We start from the raw sequence: 24,456 nt of genomic DNA, 5'->3' as shown, positions 1-24,456 counted from the left end.
TTAAGTGTACAATATAGTATTGTTAACTATAGGCACAATGTTGTATGGCAGATCTCTACTATTTATTCATCTTGTATGATTGGAACTTCATACCCATTGAATAACAACTCCCGATTTCTCTCTCCCTGAAGCTCCTGGTGATCACCATTCTACTCTTTACTTCTACAAATTTGTCTCTTTTAGATATCACATATAAATGGAATCACATAGTATTTGTCTGTGACTAGCTTATTTCACTTAAGTGTCCTTCTGGTTCATCTATATTGTTGCATTCTATAGGATTTCCTTATCTACATGGGGCGAATAATACTCCATTTTATGTAAGATATACCACATTTTGTTTTTCCATTCATCCACTTATGGACATTTATGTTGTTTCTGCATCTTGGCTATTGTGAATAATACTGAAATTAGAGTATACTCATTTCAATTCTTTTGGATAAATTCCCAGAAGTGGGATTGCTGGATCAGATGGCAGTTCTATTTTTAATTTTTTGAGGAACCACCATATTATTTTCTGCAGTAGTTGCACCATTTTACATTCTCAACAATAGTATCTAATGGTTATAATTTCTCTACATCCTCTCCAATACTTGCTATTATTTGATTTTTATAATGGCCATTATAGTAAGTATAAAGTATCTCATTGTCATCTTGATTTACATTTGCCTAATGATTTAGGCATGTCTTCTTTGGAAAAACACCTATTTGAGTATATTGCTCATTTAAAAAAATTAAGACTTTTTAAAAGAACAGTTTAAGATTCACAGGCAAACTGGGAGGAAGGTAGAGAGATTTTCCATATGCCCCCTGCCTCCCACATAAATAACCTCTGCCATTATCAGCATCCACCACCAGAATGATAAATTTGTTACATATGATGAACCTCTATTGAGACATCATAATCACCCAAAGTCCATATTTAAATTATAGTTCATTCTTAGTATTGTACATTTTATGAGTTTGGACAAGTATCCATAATTATGGCATTATATAGAGTATTTTCACTGCCTTAAAAAATCCTTGTGTTCTGCCTATTTATCTCCCCATCACCTGCCAACAGATGTCAACCATCAGTCTTTTTACTGTCTTCATAGTTTTGCCTTTTCCAGAATGTCATATAGTTAGAATCATTCAGATTGGCTTCTTTCACTTAGTAATAGGCACTTAAGTTTCCTCCATTTTTTTCATGGCTTGATAGATCATTTCATTTAAGTGATGTATAATATTTCATTATCTAGATGTACCACACTTATTTATCCATTCACTTGCTGAAAAATATCTTGGTTGCTTGCAAGTTTTTGGTAATTATGAATAAAACTGTTATAAACATCCATGTGCAGATTTTGTGGGGATATGAGGTTTTTTTTGTCTTTTAAAAATTTTTGTTTAAATATTGTGTCATTTGTTTAAGACTGTGGGTCCATGATGGAAATTTTTCTAATATTCATGGAGATGTTTTTAACAAAATTTTTTTAATCATTTTATTTTTTTAATTTTTTTATAAATTTATTTATTTTTTCAAGTACATTTGTCTCTGCCTACCCCCCACCACTTTCCCTTGCCCCCTCCCTCCCTCCCGTTCTCCCTCCCTCTCTCCCTCAACTCTTCCCCTTTGGTTTTGTCCATGAGTCCTTGCTATATGTTCCTCTTATGGGTATACACCAAGGACCATGGTTACTAGATCATATGATAAGGATATGTTTAGTTTTGTGAGAAACTGCCCAGCTTTCCTGCACAGTGGCTATATCTTTTAGCATTTCACAAGCAATAATTGAGAGGTCCTGTTGCTCCACATCCTCACCAGCATTTGGTGTGATCCACGTTCCAGATATTGGTCATTCTAATACCTGAGTCATGGTATCTCATTGTTTTAGTTTGCCTTTCCCTGATAACATAGATGTGAAGCATTATTCCATATGCTTATTTGCCACATATAGATCTTTGATGAGATGTTTGTTAAGGCCTTTAGCCTGTTTGCAATTGGGTCATTTGTTTTCTTATTAAGTTTCAAGAGTTCTTTGTATATTTTGGATGACAGTCTTTTATATGTGTGTTTTTTATAAACAATTTCTCCCAGTCTGCAGTTTGTCTTTGCATTCTCTTGACATTGTCTTTCACAGAGCAAAATTTCTTAATTTTAGTGAAGTCTAGCTTATCAGTTATTTCTTTCATAGACCATGTCTTTGGTTTCTATCTAAAAAGTCATCACCATACCCAAGGTCATCTGGATTTTTTCCTGTTGTCTTCTAAGACTTTTTTCATTTTGTGTTTTACATTTAGGTCTATGATTCATCCTGAGTTAACTTTTGTAAAGGGTGAAATGTCAGCATCTAGATTTGGGTTTTTTTTGCACATGAATATCTAGCTCTTTCAGCACCACTTATTGCTTCTTTATATTACCCTTGCTCCTTTGTCAAGGATCAGTTGAGTATACATGTGTGGGTCTATTTCTTGGATGTCTATTCTTTTCCATTCATCTATTTGTCTCTTATATTCTCCTGTGCCACACTGTCTTGATTACTGTAGGTTTAAAGTAAGTCTTGAAGTTGGGTAGTGTCAGTCCCTCAACTTTGTTTCCCTTCAATATTGTGTTGACTATTCTCAATCTTTTGTCTCTCCCTATAAATTTTATAATTAATTTGTTGAGATATACAAAATAACCTGCTGGAATTTTTATTGGAATTACATTGAATCTATAGATCAAGTTGGGCAGGACTGATATTGACAATATTTAGTCTTCCTATTCACAAATATAGAATATCTCTCCATTTATTTAATCATTTTAAAATTATAGTTTTTCTCATATAGATCTTATACATATTTTGTTAGATTTAAAGCAAAGTATTTAAATTTTAGGGTGCTGATGTAAATGGCATTTTGCTTTTTTTGTTTTGAAAGTACATTTATTAAAGCTGGGGACAGTGAAACAAGGAAGGGCTTAAGATAGAAGAAGCCACTGGAGATAGATTGGGCACGGATGCTTTGGCTCACTGAGAAATGAAAGTGACAGTGGCAGAAGTGAGCCAATGCAGAGCTGCTATTGGCTCACTGAAGAGTCAGAGGAAAGCAGACAGGTTCAGGAGCTTAGCCAAGGATGAGAGTTGCTGCAGCCCTTTGCTTCCCTGGTTGCAAGTCTCGAGGGGACACTTAGAGTTCAGGGATTGTACACGTGATGGAGAAGAAAGGCATGGGCATGCTCCTGGGCCAGAAAGCGACTATGTTTTAATTTCAGATTTCACTTGTCCATTGCTCTTATATAGAGAAGCAATTGACTGTTGTATACGAATCTTGTAATCCTGCAGTCTTGCAATAATTGCCTATTAGTTCTAAGTTTTTGTTGTTGATTCTTTCAGGTTTTCTGTACAGATGATCATGTCATCTGTGAACAAAGATAGTTTTATGTCTTTCTTCACAATCTATATACATTTTATTTCTTTTTCTTTCCTTAGTGCATTTGCTAGAACTTCCAGTATGATGTTGAAAAGGAATGGTTAAAGGGGATTTCCTTATTTTGAACTTGATTTTAGTGGGAAAGCATCAAGTTTCTCACCATTAAGTTTAATGTTAGCTGTAGGGTTTTTGTAGTCCTTATCAAGTCCTCTATTCCCTATTTCCTGAGAGTTTTAAATCACAAATGGATTTTGACAAATGCTTTTTCTGCACCAATTGATATGATCATGTGATTTTTCTTTTTTAGCCTATTGATGTTATGGATTACATTAATTAATTTTTAAGTGTTGAACCAGTCTTGCACACCTAGAATAAATCCCATTTAGTTATGGTATAAAATTCTTTCTATCTTTGCCCATCTTTTTTGAGTTGTGTACCCCTTTATTAGAGACTAAAATAGAGGATATCTATTGTACAAGACAGGTAGTAATTAACTATAGCTGCAGATTTTATTCTAGATCACTTATAAATGTAATTATTTTATAAAAAGATTCCACCTTTTTTGTTTGGGTACAATATGCAAAACTATAGCAGCATATATGGGCACAAGTCTGTGAAGAGTGCAAATTTAGACTATGAAAAATGCTTTACAAGTTACTTTCAAAAAACTGTCTGCCACAACTGGGCCTTTATATTGCCATTATTTTTTTGTCAAAATATTTGATGCCAACCTTCCTTCTACTGCCCTAAACTATAAAAGATTTTTAGTGACTTGAAATTAAGGAAGGGCTATACCTACTAGAAGAGAAGAAAGTTCTATAAATTTGAGGTTTCAGAATTCCCCCAAACCAAGACCAGTATCTTGGTAAGAGCTAGGCTCGGACCTGAAACAGAGTATAAGAATGTGCAGGTGGCATCCTTGAGAATTCAGCGCTTCAGAGGACCATGAGTACTCTGGTTGTAATGGGGTACAGCGTGAGGGGTACCCAGGAAAATAGTAGAAAACTCCCACAGCCCATGGTTTGAGGGATGGAGGAAGCAGATGATAGGATTAAGGTACTTTGCATTACAATGACAACTTTTTAAAATTAGATTTTATTGATTATGCTATTACAGTTGTCCTGATTTTTTCCCCCTTTTGATAGCTAGTTTAATAGTTGTGCTACCACCTCAGGGCAAGGTGACTGTGACTTCAGAATATAGCCTGAACTGTGATGCAGCCAGGGGGCAGTCCCCCTGGATCATTGAGTCACTCTTTCCCTGACTGGGAAAGGCAGCTGAATAAATGTAGAAAATATGGGAGAACGGGCAAATGCAGCTCATTGTGGGAGGAGCTAGAGATGAGGTCATGCAGGAGGCTCTGGGTCAGGATTTAAACTAGGGGCAGGCAACCAGGCGAAGAGGAGCCAGGAGGAAGAGCCAGGATGTAGCTTATAGTGAAGGAAATTCTGCCATGCTGCTGGTAGTGAGGTACGAGCCATGTGGGCTGCAGGAGCGGATCCGCCATAGGCTAATGAGGGAAAGAATGGCACATTACAGCTCTGATTGTGCCTGCTCTAGCTACTCAAGGATCCTGGCTTACAATACACTTACCTGCTACCTTGCAGACCCCGACTTTATCTGGACACTCGGGACTTGTGCCTTTCTTGCACTTTACCAGGATCCAGTGCACCATGGCACATGCTTTCCTGGACTATTACACAGAAGCTGATGACAATGTACTCCAGTTCCTAAAGGAGAGGGCTGCTGCATGAGGATGGCGACTTTGATACCTTCCAGGGAGACTGGAGAACTGTGCAGCCGGCTGAAGATAAGGAAATGGGGAACTATTGGGTTTGGTTTTGGCTTATAACCCTCTGGGGAACAAGGGAAGTCCTGGGTCTTGTGGGAAAGGAGGGCTCTAAGCATAAGTTCTCTGAGCCCCCCTCTCTCAAGGTTGGAATACTGAAAATAAAAACCTGTTTCTTCCAGCATTAATTGTTGGGACATACACCAAGTCGCCATGTGAACAGACCCCTGTTTGCTCGGTTACACAGCTGCAAAACTCCCTGAACTGTCTTGCTAGTTTTTACACTGGCTTGACTGGCATAACTCAAAAAGTAAAGGTCATATTTATTCCATTCTTTCTGCAGCTCCCTGATAGCATTTAATAATACCCTGGGGTGTCTTCTACATATAGTGTTACAGTATTTTTTTTTAACTAATAGTTAAAAGATGCAGGGTCACTCTATAATACTCATATCCATTTTATCTAGATGTTCAATGGATTTATAAATCTCCCTCTGGAATTTATCATAGTTACTGTAACAGAATGTTTGACCTTTCCATGGCTTTAGCCATGCATAAGGCAACTGCATTTCAGTACTGTATTTGCCTTCATCTGTCTGCAGAGATTTGTGTTCAAACATTCCTGTTTTCCATAATTCTCTGTAAATGTTTCAGTCCATACAAGGTCATAGCTGGTGGTGGATATATATATGTCCACATTTGCAAGTGTGCATCCAGAGAGGGATGCAGGATGCGAAGGCCCAAGGAAGAAAATGCTCCAGGTTATAGGTGGATCCGCTTGCTTGTAAGCTTGAGCAGCACAAGACCCACAGTGCCTATATCCTACATAGGGTGCAACAATAACCCTAGCAGGTCTTTCTGTAGACTGTACTTGTGAAAGCCCTGCAGTCCTGAGGCTGTGTACAGCAACTGGCGACTGGCTTCCCAGCGGTAGACCACGCAGTCGGACATCTTGTTGCCTGTACCTCCCTCCCAAGGTACACGCAAGCAGCTGCTGCAGCTGAGGAGACACCGAGGGCTGAGGAGGGGTGGGGATAATCTCCGTTGGGGGCGGGTGGAGGAGGAGAAAGAAGAGGAGGAGGCAGCGGCAGCAGCAACTGTTACCACAAATTCCAGTGACTTCTAGAAGATGGGGACCATGGGGGCTTCACTGAAGCGCTGGCCCTGGCGCCAGGGTTGCCGTTGCTTCCTAGCCTGTGCTGATTTCATGGAGCTGCTCTCATGGCCGCCCCCACCCCCGCCGCCGCCCCCGCTCGGAGTGGCCTGGAGGAGCCTCCGCCAGTGACACCACGCCCTTCACTCTGTGCCCACCCTTCTCCCCACCCCCTGCGGGACTCCTGCCCATTTTTAAATGAAATTACTATTATTTTTTGTTACTAGGTTGTAGAAGTTCTTTATATACTTTTAGTATTTAACCCCTTGTCAGATACAGAGTTTGCAAATATTTTCTCTAATTTCATAGGTTGCTTTTTTACACTAGGAGTAAACTAAGAAGGTAAAAAACTTGTGCACTGAAAAATGCAAAACACTGATGAAAGAAACTAAAGCAGACACAAGTAAATGGGAAAAGATCCCATGTTCACAGATTAGAAGAATTAATATTGTTAAAATGTCGATATGACTCAGAGAGATGTACAGATTCAGTGCAATTCCTATCAAAATGTCAATGACATGTTTTGCAGAAAGAGAAAAGACAATCCTAAAATGTACTATGGAACCACAAAGGACCCCAAATAGCTTAAGCTAACATGAGAAAGGAAAACAAAGCTGGAGGCATGATGCTTTCTGATTTCAAAATATATTGCAAAGCCAAAGTTATAAAATAGTATATTATAGACCAGTATAACAGCCTAGAATAAAGAGTCCAGAAATAAACTCACACTTACATGATCAACTGTTCTCTGACAAGAGTGCCAAAATGTGTAAGGATAGTCTCTTCAACCAATGATGTTGGGAAAACAGGATACCCGGATAAAAAAGAATAAAACTTGACCTTTAAACTATATGCAAATGAAAATCAATTAAAAGTATATGAATGACCTGAAACTGTAAAAGTCCTACCAAAATGAAACATAGAGAAAAGTCTTCATGACATTAGTCTTGGCAATGATTTCATGGATAAGACTCCAAAAGCAAAGGCAACAAAAGCAAAACTAACAACTGGGACTCTATTAAAACAAAAAAGTTTCTGCACAGCAAAGGGAACAATTAACAGTGTGAAAAAGCTACCTATGGAGTGGAAGAACATATTACAAACCATATCTAACAAAGGGTTAATATTCAATAGATATATCTATAGATATATATATATATATAAAAGAAACTCTTAAACTCAATAGAAACAAAGAAACAAACAAAACCTCCAAACAAACAAGCTTTGGTTTAAACAATGAACAAAGGACTTGAACAGAACTTTTTTAAAAAATTACATTTTATATTGTGTCGTTTTAGAATGTATATATATTCTAAACCATGGAAACAACTGAATGATGTCACAGATGGATTGCATAAATATGGAAGTTGAGGTTTCACAAAAGAATTGGTCAAAGATGAGAAATAGCTCTGATTTCCAAATATAAATAATTTCAATAGCCAAGAAAACAAAGTCCCTAGTACAATAAAATGCATTCTCAAAGAATCTTCTTTGAGTGTGTTCCAGCACAAATGTCTAACTGCAGTATTCATAGTAAACTCTAGCCAACCTCTGCATTTCCTTATTAGCTTGAAACTAAATGGCAGGAAACACCCAGGGCACCAATAATACTTCAGAATGTTGTGCCAGTTTCAAACTGAGTAGACTACACTATGGAGCTAGTTTCTAAGTACTTTGAAAAATTCCATTGAAATGAAAGATAACGAACTTGAAAGACAAGGCCTTTTCTGAATCAATAAATAAAACATCAAAGTGATTATTGAGCCAGAGATCCAAAGAAGTCATGTGCAATTTTCAGCATAATAAAGCAATGAATATGAATTTAAATGAGCAGCCTGATTTAAAAGAGACAAAAACAAAACAAACAACCCAATACTTTCTATTTCTGGAGCAACTATTCTCCTAGGAAATGATGTAGGCATTATCATCACTGTACTGTGTTCAATTATTAACTTGTGCCTGGTTTCTGGATAATTTTTTAGACAACAGAGAACCAATAAGTTTACTTTTCACTTGTAATTCACTTGCAGAACACCAAGATGGAGAGAACGTTGATGCTAAAAATAATTGAAAAGTAATTGGAAATCTGGAAGCCCAAAGTTCTTGTCATAATTCATAAATTAAAGGAAGAGAATGTAAAAATCTCTTACCTTAAGCTGACCCATCTAATGATTTGTAAGAAATCCTGAAAGACACAGATTTCTCCTGGAAACTGCTTTCTCATTTTGCTCTTTCTCTGAGCAGGCTGAGCAGAGCTGTTGTCATTTCCTACAGCCGGCCCATGAGGGCCTCATGCTCTGTGTTTTAACTTTCTTAGACATGCAATGGAAAGAGTGTGTGCTGGAGACAAACAGACCTGTTGTAATTATAGAAATAATTTCATAGCTGATTTTTTTAAAAAGAGAAAAATTAATAAACAAAGTAATTACTAAAAATTTTTAAAAGAACATTGTTTTCTCCTTGAAACCCAAGTTGAATGTGTTGGAAAGACAATATAAAAAGTGACTGAAAATGTTGCTGTTGAAAATATAAATATAAATATAAATATATAAAAAAATATAAATAAGAGAACTGTAAGTTACTGGTTAAGACAGGGGACAAAAATACGGAAGGAATCTGAGCTCTAATGATTTCACAAGCATCTCTAGTTTTTCCTTTTCAGTAAAGAAACTAAAACTGAAAATTGTGAACCAAGCTTTACAGATAAGATGTATTCAAAAAAATCAGTGAACGACTGGGCAAAGAAAGCCTTTGAATCCTTATGAAAATATTGAGGAGTAAATATATGTTTCTATGTTTTTAATTAAAATAAAATATTCAAATTCATAAAATCTTCTCTAAGACAAAGGCCCTTAAGTTTAGTACTTATGATTTCTTCTATATAACTTATTGTTTCAGATTTTATATTTAGGTTTTTTATCCATTTGAATTAATTTTTGTACATAGGTGGTAAAAAGGGCCAAATATATGGTGATGGAAGATGATTTGATTTGACTTTAGGTGATGGGCACACAATATACAGGTCATGCATCATAGAAAAGTACTACATAATGTTATTAACCAATGTCACCCCAGTAAATTTAATTTAAAAAATAAAATAAAATAAAATAAAATATTCAAGGTGCAGTTGGATCATCATTTACAATATTCTAACTTTAACTCCTAGTATTAGCTGAACAGCTATCATTCTTTGTGGTACCTGGTACCCTGTTGTACTCACCTTGCAGAATTGTTGTAAAGATTAGAAATGATGAATGTGTATGGATCAAAGTAGTTGCTCAAGAAATAAAAGTTATTAGAGGGTGATCATGTTACTTATTATTGTGCATCTTGGGGCTTTGATACATCTTTGAAGCCCCTCTCCTTTGTGAGACGTTTTACTTTAAGGACTATTATATGTAAGATGTTGGAAGTGGCACTGTGAATATTACAAAGAGATTAATGCACTGACTTCAGCTTCCAAAAGTTTGCAATTGAGTGTTAAGGTAATAGAAATAATGATCATTTAAGGTAAGGTGCTTTTTGTGCATTTTGATAGTTATTCACTTTCAGAAAAATTTGACACACAAGTGAGGTGCAGACAGACAATGTTTATAAATAACTATTTGAATAATACTGATTTTATTGTGTTTAAAGTCACATAACCTAAAATTCACCATTTTAACCACTTTAAAGTATACATTTCAGTGGAATTTAGTACATTTGCAATGTTATACAAGCATAAACACTATCTGGCTCCAGACATTTCCATCACCCCAAAAGAAGACCGTTTACACAGTTACTCTCAATGACCCAGGAAATCACTTATCCACTTTCTGTTCTCTATAGATTTGTCTATTCTGGATATTTTATTTAAAGGGTATCATACAGTATGTTACTTTTTTCTGTCTAGTGTCTTCACTTCTCATGTTTTTTAGATTATTGCATGTTGTGGTATTTATCAGTACTTCATTACTTATATTTTTTATGGATGAATAATATTCCACTGTATACCATATTTTGTTCAAACATCAACTCATGGACTTTTTTATTTTTGGGGGGGTATTTCAAAGGGTGCTGTTATGAACAGTCATGTACAACTTCTGCTTGAACACTTGTTTTCAGTTCTTTGGAGTATATGCCTAAGGGTAAAGTTGTTAGGTCATAGAGTAAACCTTTGGTTAACTTATTATGAAATAGCTGCTTCATATTACACTCCCACCAGCGGTGTATGAGGGTTTCAATTTCTCTATATCCTTGGCAACACTTGTTATATTTCATTTTTTAAAATTATAGCCATACCAGGAGCTGTAAATTGGTTTCACATTGTAGTTTGATTTGCATTTTCCAAATGACTATTGATGTCAAGCATCTTATCATGTGCTTAGTGGCCATTTGTGTATTTCCTTTGAACAAATGTCTTCCAGTCCTTCATCAATTTTGAATTTGGTTGTTCTGTCATTTAGTTGTTGAGTTATAAGAAGTCTTTATATATTCTGGATCTTAGGCCTTATCATATACAGGTATACCTTGGAGATATTGTGGGTTAAGTTCCAGACCAACACAATAAAGTGAATAACACAATAAAGTGAGTCATGTGATTTTTTTGGTTTCTCAATGCATACAAAAGTTATGTTTACATTATACTGTAGTCCATTAAGTGTACAATAATGTTATGTTTAAGAAAAATGTACATACATTAACTTAAAAGTAGTTTATTGCTAAAAACTGTTAATCATCATCTGAGACTTCAGTGAGTCATAATCTTTTTGCTGGTAGAAGGTCTTGCCTTAATGTTGATGAAGATGCAGTATTTGAGAAGCTCAATACAGCAAAGCAAGATAAAACAAAGTATGCCTGCATATAATTTAAAATATTTCCTCTGATTCTGTGGGTTTTCTTTTTCCTTTATTGATTGTGTCCTTTGGTGCACAAAAGTTTTTAGTTTTGATGAAGCCCAATTTATTTGCTTTTTTTTCTTGCTTATATTTTGATATGATAGGTAAGAAATGATTGCTAAATCCAAGGTCATAAAGATTCACTCCCACCTTTCTTCAAAGAGTTTCTTAGTTTTAGTTCTTACATTTAGGTCTTCAAACATTTTTGAGTCAACTCTTGTATCTGGTGTGAGATAAAGGTCCAACTTTTATATTGTGGATATCCTGTTGTCCCAGCAAGATTTGTTGAAGAAACTATTTTTTCACCATTGAATGGTCTTGACACACTTGTTGAAATAAATATATGTACAGATTTATTTATACAATAAATGTATAGATGTATACATTAGATATATAGATTTATTTATAAAGTCTCAATTATATTCCATGACTTATATGTATATAATTTTACCTATATCTTTATTTATGATATATCATTATGATAATACCATGTTGTTTTGATTACTATAGTTTTGTAATGAGAAGATAGAGGCACTGTAAATTTTCTCTTCTTTTTTTGATATTGTTTGGCTATTTAGGGTCACCAGCAATCTATATAAATTTCTGGATTGGTTTTTCCATGTCTGCAAAAAAGGCTATTGAAATTTTAATAAGGAATGCACTAAATCTTTAAGTGACTCTGGAGAGTATTACCATCTTAACAATATTGTCTAATTTGTGAACAAAGAATGTCTTTCCATTTATTTAGGCCTCCTTTAATTTTTTAATTATATTTTCTGGTTTTTAGTGTACAAGTTTTTCACTGAGTTAAATTTATACTGAACTATTTTATTCTTGATAATGCTATAGTAAATGTAATTGTTTTCTTAATTTTTTTAGATTGTTCACTGCTAGTGCATAGAAATACAACTGATTTTTGTGTGTTGATCTTGTGCCATGCAACTTGCTGCATCTGTTTATTAGGTCTAGCTCTAATAATTTTTATGATAGTTTTTAAAGATTTTCTATATATAGGTTCTGGTCCCATGGTGCTTAAGCCTGACTGCTAAGTACAGAGTGACAGCCACAGGTAGTAGATCCCCGGCTATGGGGGCACAGAGTCGACTAGAGACACTTGAGGAGAGACTGGAGATGGAGGCTTTGGAGAGAGAACTGAGAGAGTGGCCAGCGGGGTCCTGGTGCCGAGCCATCCCCCATACATCAGCAGCCACCTTGCTCAACCAGACCACTACCCTGAGTGGCAGCAGCCAGAGAGGAAATAATAACCCTGCCCCCAGGAGGGACTCTGCCCCACCCTGTGGTGCCTAAGCCTGACTGCTGAGTGCAGAGTGACTAGATTAAAAACTGAATGAACAGCCACAGACAGTAGATTCCTGGAAGTCTCGATCAGACTGTCTAAAGTCAGATGAGGTCAATATCTGACATCATCAAAGGCAGCAGAAAGAAAATACAGCAGTAAATAGTAGAGGCTACCAAGATGAAATCCACTGTGGTCATCTCCATGATATGTGATATTTTCTTTACTGCATAGCTTTTTAATGTTCATTTTGGGTTCATCAAATTTGTATATATATAAGTCATTAGGTTTTATACTAATAGTTTATTTTTCTCCTTTCTTATACTGGTATTAATCTCTTGACAGCCTTATTAATACTGGTTCATTTGCTGTTGATCATGGGATTGTAGGGCGGAGTTATTTTTGCAGATGTAGGTTTGTTTCCTGGGCTTTGTGGTTTTGTTATGGCAGTACGTGCACAAAAATACACAAGAGATGGTGGGCAGAATGACCCTCGGTCAACCAGCTGGAGGATAGGACCCACCAAAACACAACTAAACAACAATAAAAACCCAATTACTTCCAGAGAGTGAATATAAACGACATAAAAGGCATCCAGAGAGCAGCAAGTTCAGCAGATCAAGGAGAATGCACCACTGAATCTCACAGGTCTCCTACTGTAAAAGGTCACACCAGAAAGTCAGGAAGTCAAGACAGATCAGTTTAAGATGGAGAAGCAAAAAGAAAAGTCTCACAAATAATGGGAAAACAAAAAATCACCCCTCAATCAAAGGGGAAAAAAGAATCCCCAGAAAGAGAACTAAATGAAATAGAGGAATATATACTATCCAATACTGAGTTCAAAACTGGTTATAAGGAAGCTCAATGAGCTCAGTGAGCTCAGATAAAATTACCAAAATCTACAAGGAAACTACGAGGAACTTATTGCAAACTATATCAGCATGAAAAAGGCCATAGAAACTATCAATAAGAGACAAGAGGAAATGAAGACTACAATTTCTGAATTGAAGAACACAGTAGAAGGAATCAAAAACAGGTTTAGGTGAAGCAGAAGAACAAATCAGCAAGCTGGGGGATAAGGTAAGAAAAAGCTCCCAGGAAGAGCAAGAAAATGAAAAAAGACTCAAAAAGAATGAAGAGACATTTAGGGAAATGCAGGGCAACCTGAAACAAAATAATATCCATATAACAGGGATACCAGAAGGAGAAGAGGATGAGGAAGGGATAAAGAACATGTTTGAAAAAGCAATGATGGCAAAATTTCCTAATTGGAGGAGAGAAAAATTCACACAAGTCCAGGAAGCACAGAGGGTCTCATTCAAGAGGAACCCAATGAGGCCCACTCTGAGACACATCACCATTAAGATGGCAAATTTCAAAGACAAACAGAGAATCCTAAAGGAAGCAAGTGAGGAGAAAAAGGTAGCAACATATAAGGGAGCCCCAATATGGCTAGCAGCTGACTTCTCAACAGAAACTAACAAGTCAAAAGGGAATGGCAAGATATATTCCAAGTAATGAAAAGCAAAGGTCTGCAATCAAGATTGCTCTACCAAGCAAGGCTCTCAATTAAAATAGAAGGCAAAATAAGGAGTTTCCCAGACAAAAGAAGGTTAAAAGAATACACCACCACCAAACCAGTGCTGCAAGATATGCTAAAGGGACTGCTTTAAGAAGATGAATAAAAAGAGTGAAAAAGAGAGGAACACAGGTAGAAAGAGAAAAAATGAATAAGTATCTATCAATAATAACTTTAAATGTAAATGGATTAATAGCTCCAATCAAGAGACATAGGGTAACTGAATGGATTAGAAAACATGATCTGCACATATGCTTCCTACAAGAAACCAACATCAGAACAAAGAACCTACACAGAGTGTAAGTAAAGGATAAAAAAAAAAATATTCCAAGCAAATTGACAGGATAAAAAAGCTGGGGTAGCAATACTTGTATTAGACAAAATAGATTGCAAAATAAAGGCCATAAAAAGAGATACAGAAGGATATTTCATAATACTCAAGGGAAGAATCCATAAAGAAGACATAAACATTGTAAACCTATAGGCACCCAACATAGGAGCACCCAAATATAAAAGGAACATCTTGGAGGACTTCAAGTTTTAGACAGCTACACACTGATAGTAGGTTCTAGGGTGGCACGTGGGAGGAGTGCTGTGGGTCACGACTCATCCTGGTTTGGGCAGCAACTGTCACGTCAGGGGACAGAGCACCCTGTGGGGAGTGTGGCACTCTGGGATCTGAGGGTTACTGTCCGGGGCCAGCTGAGATGTGATCGGGGACTCTGAATCCCACAGAGCCCATCCCAAGGGTGTCATGGATAGGGGGAATAAACACAAGTTGTCGCAAACACTTCTCTGTTTGCCAGGAGAGGGGACATGACTCATACCCCTAGTGGGGAAGGCCCCAAGTCCCTTTGTTCAAAGGCTTTTATTGAAAAGGTTATCAGTGGGGCTAGGTAACAGGAATGCACAGGTTATCTCATTACGTCAGTATGTTAATGTTTATAGAGAGTAAATGATGCTTTGAAGAAAACAAATGGCAGGAACACACCGATTTACATGGGTCCAAGAGGAGACTAGTAAACAAGAGAGACAACTAAACATGAGAGCGTAGTAAACATAAGCATGCCAAAGAGTATAGGGTTAGGGTCTGTGAATAATATAAATTTCCTTCCCAGCATAAGCTGGCTATTGCTTCTGAGGGAAAAACAAAGCATACTTTAAGGAATTTACTTTTAGGCCTGATTTCCCTGGGAACTGCCAGATCTGGTTTAAGACTGTTTCTGGTATTGTTTCGAGCCTGAGCCAGGCACACGGAGGGAACTGCCAAGAGAAAGGAGACTTCTTTGGAGACTTCTTTCAGATAGAATGAGGACTCTGGCCATGTCCAAGCCGAGCCAAAGGGTGCATGCCTTTTTGCCTTTTCTCCATGTTCCCCATTCTCTTGTCTGCTTCCCATACCAGTCGATGCCTGGCTTAGGTCACCCCTTCTATTAAGCGGTCTTACCTGTCATCAACAAGTGACCATCACAGGGCCAAGGAGAGAGGCAGGAGCTATGCCCCTGCCAGGGGGGATAGGTTATGTCTCCTCAGGGGCCAGTTTCTCCAAGGCCTCCTTGATTATTTCCAGCCTTGGGGCCCTCCCACCTGTTGGTGAGGTACAGTTCCTGAAACCCTACAGGACATTCCCCAAATGGGGATTTTAACATCCTACTGTTGACAATAGATAGACCTTCCAAACAAAACATCAACAAGGATATTGTGGAACTGAATGACACATTAGGTGAAATGGACTTAAGAGATTTTATATCTATCTATCTATCTATCTATCTATCTATCTATATCTATATCTAATCTCCTTTCATCCCAAAGAAACAAAATACATATTCTTTTCGAATGCACACAGAATATTTTCAAAGGTAGACCACATAATAAAACACAAAACAAGCCTCAACAAATTCAAGAAAATTGAAATCATAACAAGCATTTTCTCAGACCACAAGGGCTTGAAACTAAACCAATGTCAAGGAAAAAACTCAAAAACATTCAAACTCATGGAAACCGAATAGCATGCTATTAAACAATGAATGGGTCAATAATGAGATCAAAGAAGAAATCAAAAAGGTTCTGGAAACAAATGTAAATGAACACACAACAGTCCAAAACCTATGGGACACAGCAAAGGCAGTCCCGAGAGAGAAGTTCATAACAATACAGGCCTACCTGAGAAAGATAGAAACATTTCAAATAAACAACCTAACCCCACATCTTCAAGAACTGGAGAAATAATAACAAACAAAGCTTAGAGCAAGGGGAAGGAAGGAAATAATCAAGATCAGAACAGAATTGAATGACATAGAGACTAAAAGAACAATTCAAAGGTTCAAGAAATCCAGAAGCTTGATCTTTGAAAAGATGAACAAGATTGACAAGCATTTAAGCAAACTCACCAAGAAAAAAAGGGAGAAGACTCAAAAAGATCAGAAATGAAAGAGGAGAAATAACAACTGATACCACAGAAATACAAAGGATTGTAAGAAATTACTATGAAAAATTATATGCCAAGAATTTTTAAAACCTGGGTGAAATGGAAAAATTTCTAGGAAAATATAGCCTTCCAACACTGAATGAAGAAGAAGCAGAAAGTCTGAACAGACCAGTAACAGCTGGTGAAATAGAAGCAGTGATCAAAAAACTCCTGACACACAAAAGCCCTGGACCAGATGGTTTCACAAGTGAATTTTACAAAACATTAAGAAATAGCTAACCCCTTTCCTTCGCAGACTATTCCAAAAAATCCAAGAAGAGGGAAGGCTCTGAAACTCTTTTTATAAGACCAGTATCATCCTAATCCCAAAACCAGATAAAGATACAACAAAGAAAGAAAACTACAGGCCAATATCACTGATCAACATAGACACTAAAATCCTCAACAAAATATTGGCAAACTGCATTCAGCAATACATTAAAAAGATCATCCACCATGATCAAGTGGAATTCATCCCAGGGATGCAAGGATGGTTCAATATTTGCATCAGTAAACATACTACATCGCATTAACGAAAAGAAAGACAAAAATCACATGATCATATCAACAGATGCAGACAAATCATTTGATAAAGCATAGCATCCATTTATGATAAAAACACTCAGCAAAATGGGAGTAAAGGGGGCATACACCAACATAATAAAGGCCATATATGAAAAACCTACTGCTAACATCATATTCAACAGGCAAAAAATAAAAGCTTTCCCACTAAGATCGGGAACAAAAGAAGGATGTCTGCTTTCACCACTCCTATTTAACATAGTACTCGAAATCCTAGCCACAGTGATCAGAAAAGAAAAAGAAATAAAAGGCATCCAAATTGGAAAGGAGGACGTAAAACTGTTATTGTATGCAGATGACATGATAGCATACATATAAAACCCCATTGACTCCACCAAAACACTACTTGACCTAATAAGTGAATTTGGCAAAACAGTGGGATAGAAAGTCAACATTCAGAAATCGAAGGCATCTCTGTACACCAACAATGAAATATCAGAAACAGAAATCAGGAAAAAATTCCCATTTGCTATAGCAAAAAGAAAAATAAAGTACCTAGGAATAAATTTAACCAAGGAGGTTAAAGACCTGTACTCAGAACACTACACAACACTGAAGAAAGAAATTAAGGAAGACACAAATAAGTGGAAGCATATACCGTGCTCATGGATTGGAAGAATTAACATCATCAAAATGTCCATACTACCCAAAGCAATTTATAGGTTCAGTGCAATTCCTATTAAAATACCAATGATGTATTTCAGATACAGGAGAAACATTTCAAAACTGTATATGGAACCATAAATGACCCCGAATAGCTGCAGCAATTTTGAGAAAGAAGAACAAAGTAGGAGGGATCACAATAACTGACATCAAACTATATTACAAGGCCACTGTAATCAAACCAGTCTAGTACTGGCATAAGAACAAACACATAGATTGATGGAACAAAATAGAGAGCTCAGAAATAAGCCCATGTCTCCATGATCAGTTAATATTTGACAAAGGGGGCAGAAGCATAAAATGTAGTAAAACAAACAAACAAACAAACAAAAAAACCTCTTCAACAAATGGTGTTGGGAGTTCTGGATAGTTACATGCAAAAAATGAAATTCGACCACCAATTTATACCATACAGAAAAATAAACCCAAGATGGATAAAATACTTAAATATAAGTTGTGACACCATAAAAATCCTAGAGCAGAACATAGGCAGGAAACTCTCATATATTCCACGCAGCAATATTTTCACTGATATGTATCCTAGAGCAAGGGACATAAAAGAAAGAATAAGTAAATGGGACTACACCAAAATAAAATGCTTCTGCATAGCTAAAGAAAACATCAGTAAAATGAAAAAGGAATCAACCATATGGGAAAATATTTTTCCAGTGATGCTCCAGAGAAGGGTTTGATCTCTAAAATATATAAGGAACTCACAGGGCTCCATTCCAGGAAGACAAACAATCCAATTAAAAAGTGGGCAAATGACCTGAATAGACACTTTTCCAAGGAGGACATATACAGGGCACAGAGCCATATGAAGGGATGCTCAGCATCACTAGCCATCAGAGAAATGTAAATTAAAACCACATTGAGATACCGCTTCACACCAGTCAGAATGGCCATCATAAACAAATCAATATACAACAAGTGCTGGCGAGGTTGTGGAGAAAAGGGAACCTTAGCACACTCTTGGTGAGAATGCAGATTTGTGCAGCCACTGTGGGAACCAGTTTGGAATTTCCGCAAAAAGCTAAAAATGGAACTGCCTTTTGACCCAGCATTTCCACTTCTAGAATTATACCCTAAGAATCCCGAAACACCAATTCAAAAAGACCTGTGCACCCCAATGTTCACAGCAGCATAATTTACAGTAGCCAAGTCTGGAAGCAACGTAAGTGCCCATCAATACATGAGTGGATCAAAAAACTATGGCACATTTACACAATGGAGTAGTACCCAGCAGTTCAATCTGTGGATGGATGGAACTGGAGAGCATTATGCCAAACAAAATAAGCCAGGGGGTGAAAGACAAATATCATATGATATCCCCTATAAGTGGGACCTAATCAACAAAACAAACAAGCAAGGAAAATATTACCAGCAACATTGAAAGAAAAAACAAACCCTCAGTAACGAGAGGGGACAAGGGAGGTAAGTAACAGGAAAAAGAAGGGGAAAGGTCAAGTCATGGGACATGTATAAAGGACCCATGGACAAAGCCAAAATGGGGAAGGAGTAAGGGTTGGAGGTGGAGGTAGGTGGGGCAGGGGAAAGTGGTGGTGGGAAAATGGAGACAAATGTATTTGAACAATAAAAAAATTAAAAAATGATTTAAAATTTAAAAAATATTTTAATTTGTTATTATTTTAAAAGATTCTGTCCTGGACCAAAATAATGAAGTTCTTATCTCAGATATAATACATTTCTTTTTTTACCAACATTTAGTTTTTCACATATTTATCTTCTCCAAAATGAAATAAGAACTTATATTAGCAAGGTTCATATCATATTTTTTATTTTAATCACTCTATAGCACCTTGCAGCAAAAAAAAAAAAAAAAAAAAGATTTTCTATATATAAAATAATGTCATCTGTGAGTAAATTTTTTTTTTTACAATTTGAATGTCTTTTATTTCTTTTTCTTGCTAAATTGTTCTGGAGGGAATATCCAGTAAAATTTTGAAATAAGTGGCAAAAGTAGGTATCCCTGTCTTGGTCCCGATATGGGGAGGAAAGTTTTCATTTTTTTCATCTTTGAGTGCATGTTAGTTGTGTTTCTCTTTCATGAATGTCCTTTATCATTTTGAGAATGTTACCTTTATTTATAGTTCGCTAAGTGCTTTTTTTTTAATCCTGAAAGGGTGTTAGATTTTGTCAAATGCTTTTCTCCATCAACTGAGATGATCATGTGTGTGTTTTTTTTCTTCTTTGTTCTTTTAATTTAATGCAGTGAATTGATTGATTTTCTTATGTTGCACCACCCTTGCATTTTGTGGACAAATTTCACTTAGTAATGATGTATTATATGTTTAATATGCTGCTGGATTCAATTTGTTAGTATTTTATTGAGGATCTCTGCATCTATATTCATCAGGGATATTGGTCAGTTATATTTTTCCTTCTAATGTCCCTAATGTTTCTGGCTTTGGTATTAGGGTAATGCTGATCTTACAAAATGTGTTAGAGTTTCCTTCTCTTCTATTTTTTAAAGAGTTTAAGAAGGTTTGGTTTTAATTTTTTAATATTTTGCAGAATTCACCAGTGAAACCATTTGTTCCAGGGTTTTTCTTTATTTCCAAGTTTTTGGTTAATGATTCAATCTCTTTACTTATCATAGGTCATGAGATTTTCTGTTTCTTCTTCAGCCAGTTTTGGTAATTTGTTGTTTCTATTAATTTGTTCAGTTCATCTAAGTTATCAAATTTGTGATGTGCAATTTTTTCATAGTATTGTCTTATAATTCTTTTTGCTTCTGTAAGGTTCATACTTTTTGATTTCAGTAATTTGAATGTTTTTTCTTTTTTGTTAATTTGTCAATTTTGCTCATCTTTTTCTCTCTCAATTAACTTTCACTCTACTTGTTTATCTATTTCATTTATCTCTCTACTAATCTTTATTATCTTCTTCTGCTTGTTTTGTTTTTTATTCTTTTTCTAATTCCTAAAAGTGGATAGTTATTGGTTTGAGATCTTTGTTTTTTTAATGCAGCCATTCAGTTATAAATTGGCCCCTGAGCACTGCTTTTACTTCATCCCATAAGTTTTAGCATGTTGTGTATTTGGTTTCATTTGAATCAAAGCATTTTCTTATTTTCTCTTGCAATTTTTTCTTTGATTCACTGGTTTTTAAGAGTGTGTTGTTTAATTTTGACATATTTGCACCTGCACATTTCTAGTTTTTCTTCTGTTATTGATTGATAGCTTCATTTCATTGTGGTCATAGAAGATCCTTTGCATGATTTCAATATTTTAAAATTTATTGATAGCTACTTGTGGCCTAACATATGGCCATCATGGAGAATGTCACATGCGTACCTAGAAAGAGTGTGTATTCTGCTATTGTTGGGTGGAGTGTTCTATAGGTGTCTGTTACGTCAAGCTGTTCAAGCCTTCTGTTTCTCTATTGATCTGTCTAGTTGTTATATCCATTATTGCAAGTGAGGTATTAAAATCTCCAACTATTATTATAGAACTACTATTTCTCCCTTTATTTTCATCAGTGTTTACATCAGATATTATAAAGCCCTGTTGTTAAGAGATAAGTGTATAATCACATATTGAAGAATTGACAACTTATCAATTTTTTTGCTCCAGGTAGGTAGAGAATTTTGGTTTACCAGGGCGCAGTTAGACACCACAGGTTGTGCTGTGTGACTTCAGGTCTGTGGGAGGAGCAAGTGTGGGCCCGAATGGCGAGAAAGGAATAAAATGGGTTGGGATTTGCCAAGTGTCAGGGTGCCTCAGAGAACGGCAGAATCACGCCCAAGATACTTTAGCCATGAACACTCTTCCCAAAGAAAACCCAGCCTAATGGCATCTTGGGAGTTCTATGGTAGCTGTCAGGGGAGTTCTGGGATGAAAAGAAGCTGGGTGTCCAGGGTATCAGGAGCCTGTGGTCCCAGACTCATCTGTAACGAGTATGGCTCAGATCACCTATCAGGCAAATTCCATTTTTTTTTCTTTCAGAACTTTAAATATGTCATCTAGCTGCTTTATGGCCTTCATGATTTCTGAAATAAGTTGTTAATCTTAGTGAGGATTCCTTGAATGTAAAGATTAGTTTCTATCTTGCTGTTTTCAGGATTCTTTCTTTGCCCCTGGTTTTTGACAGTTTTTCTTATGAATGGATCCTATGTATTTTTTGTTTCTTTTCATGCCTCATAAATTTTGGTTGCAAACTGAATATTTGGATGCTATAATGCGATAACCTTGGAAATCAGATTTGCCCACCTGTCAGGGTTTGTTGTTGCTGCATGTTGGGGCTGGCGTACTGCTTTAGCGAATCTTCTAAAGCATCATTTTAAAAACTGTATTCATTGTCACACATGGTCACTGAAGTCTCAGTTCTGTTAGCTTTGTCATTAGACAGAGATTTCCTTAAAGGCAAAAAAAATTAAAAATACTTTCCTGCATTCACAGATAGGCTTTTGTTGGGACACTGTTATCACATTTATCCAGGCTGTTGACAATTATATCTGGCATATCCAGAGATTTAAGTTATTCTAAAGCTCAAGTATTTATTTTGACAGTTATTCACTAGCATTTTTGCATGACTAACATTAAGTAAACTGATCATTACGCTATGTCCTGTCACAACTTAAAAATAACAAATATGTTGCAATAAATAGAGGATTTTATGTTCAAGGAAACCTTCAATCTACCTAGTCCCTCCCCTATCCAATGCAGTGATATTCCCTCAGTGCTGTAACTGATGAGGATGTATGGTGCCAGCTTGAATGTTTCTACAGAGATGGCTGAAATCTTTGAAGTGTGTCATTCCATTTCTGAACATGAAGTTTAAAAAAATTCTTTCTAATGTTGGGATGAAATCAGCCTCTTACCACCCATGCCCGCACTTCGGTCAAAATAAATTAGACTCTTTCTTCACTTGGTATGCTTCCAAATAACTACTCTTCCCAATTTAGTTCTTTGGTAGGTTTCTTTTTTTCCCCCACACTTTTCTACTATGACTTTGCTGCAGTGATTTCAATCACTCCTCCATTCTTTCTTTTAAATTAAGCTTCAGTTTGATGCATTAACATTTCTCTTAAAATACTGAATAAAATATCACAGATATACATGGAGCAATGAAAATAATAGTACTACCTATTCTACTTCTGTTCTAGACCATTCTTGTGTAATTGATAAGTTATAGTTTTGTTTTTAAAATATTTTATTTATTTTTACAGGGGGCAAAGGAAGGGTGAAAGAGAGAGAAACATCAATGTGTGGTTGCCTCTGATGTGCCCCCTACTGGATACCTGAACCACATCCCAGTCATGTGCCCTAACTGAGTATTGAACCGGCAACCTTTTGGTTTGCAGGCCACACTCAATCCACTGAGTTACGCCAGCCAGGGCAGATAAGTTATAGTTTTAAAAGTAAGACACCTTCTGTTTTGGCATTGGTGTCTTTAAAGATTTAGAAGCTAAAGTTGTTTATTTTATGTTACATGGTATAGAAATATTAAGGACTCAAAAAACATTGCTATAAAGAACTTGAGAAGGTTCTGAGTTTTTAATAAAGAAATAATTTATGTATGTATTATTGTGTCTACCTAGAAGCTATTCCAATGTAACATCAGCTTCAACTCTACCTCTCTTGTGTCTGGCACCTAAGGCATGTATCATATATAATCCACACACACACATTCTGCATGAAATACTTGTTAAAATATTTTATCTTTGACAGATTCAGTGCTTATCAAAGCTCACAGAAGATGCTTAGTTGAAGTAGAAAAGCCAAGTCAGTCTGCAAGGCAAGTCATTAGGACATGTTTGGGAATCAATGATTCCATAAAAGACCAAGAGGTTTTAAGAGCGTGATGTCTTTTAGGGGGTAATAAAATATAGAACATTACCTTGATCTGAAAGCAAAGGGTTATATTTAGAGTAGAGTAGTGGTTATAAACTGATACTCTTGTTCATCGTAGTGCTTTATAGTTTGTGCTTTTGAATGGTTTATCTGTATTCTCAGCTTTGTTCTTACTGCATTAGTTTAGATCTTCCTGCATTAGTTTAGTATGGTAAAATTGTTCGAGTTCTTTCATTTGCAATCAAAGTTTATTTACTTTTTTTACCCCACTTTATTCCAAAAATTATTCAAGGCAGCATACGGAAATACCTACAATTCAACAAGACCAAATAGAATATAAACATAGCTGAGTGCAGTTAGCCAAACAGAATGTAGCGCTACAAAAATCCAGCCCTGGCTGGTGTGGCTCAGTGGATTCAGTGCTGCCCTGCAAACTTAAATGTTGCCATTTGATTCCCAGTCAAGACACATGCCTGGGTTGAGGCCAGTTCCCCCATTGGGGGTGGACGAGAAGCAACCAATAGAGATGTCTCTCGCACATCAATGTTTCCCTCTCTTTCTCCCTCACTTCCCCTCTCTCTAAAAATAAAATAAGAACAATTCAGATGTGATTTGGGTATTAGTGCTTGCTACTGAGCAGCAATGGGGGTCCTGCTGTCCTATGTTACCCTTTTGGCAAAATTCCAGAGGCAAAGGTTTGGTCATAAAGGAAAGGAGTCTTTATTCAAAAGCTTCACAGTTTTGGAATAACACCTTTCCACCTGCATTAGTCACTTAAGCCTATCAGTTAAGGCCAAACTTAACTCTTTAGTTACAGCTTTAACCACTTCAGCCTATCAAT

General features: G+C 36.4%; 1 pseudogene; it reads right to left on the bottom strand.

Moving 5' to 3' along the window:
• Window positions 1-5,421: 5,421 nt before the first annotated feature.
• The window catches only part of LOC129081727 (protein MEMO1-like), a 36,911-nt pseudogene continuing 17,876 nt past the window's right edge, over window positions 5,422-24,456 (bottom strand).

The sequence above is a fragment of the Pteronotus mesoamericanus genome, unplaced genomic scaffold, assembly GCF_021234165.1.
Source record: "Pteronotus mesoamericanus isolate MK-2021 breed Mesoamerican mustached bat unplaced genomic scaffold, CSHL_Meso_final scaffold_118, whole genome shotgun sequence".
Taxonomy (NCBI): Eukaryota; Metazoa; Chordata; class Mammalia; order Chiroptera; family Mormoopidae; genus Pteronotus; species Pteronotus mesoamericanus.
Note: the sequence above shows the minus strand (reverse complement) of the source record. Positions and strands in the feature narration are given on the sequence as shown.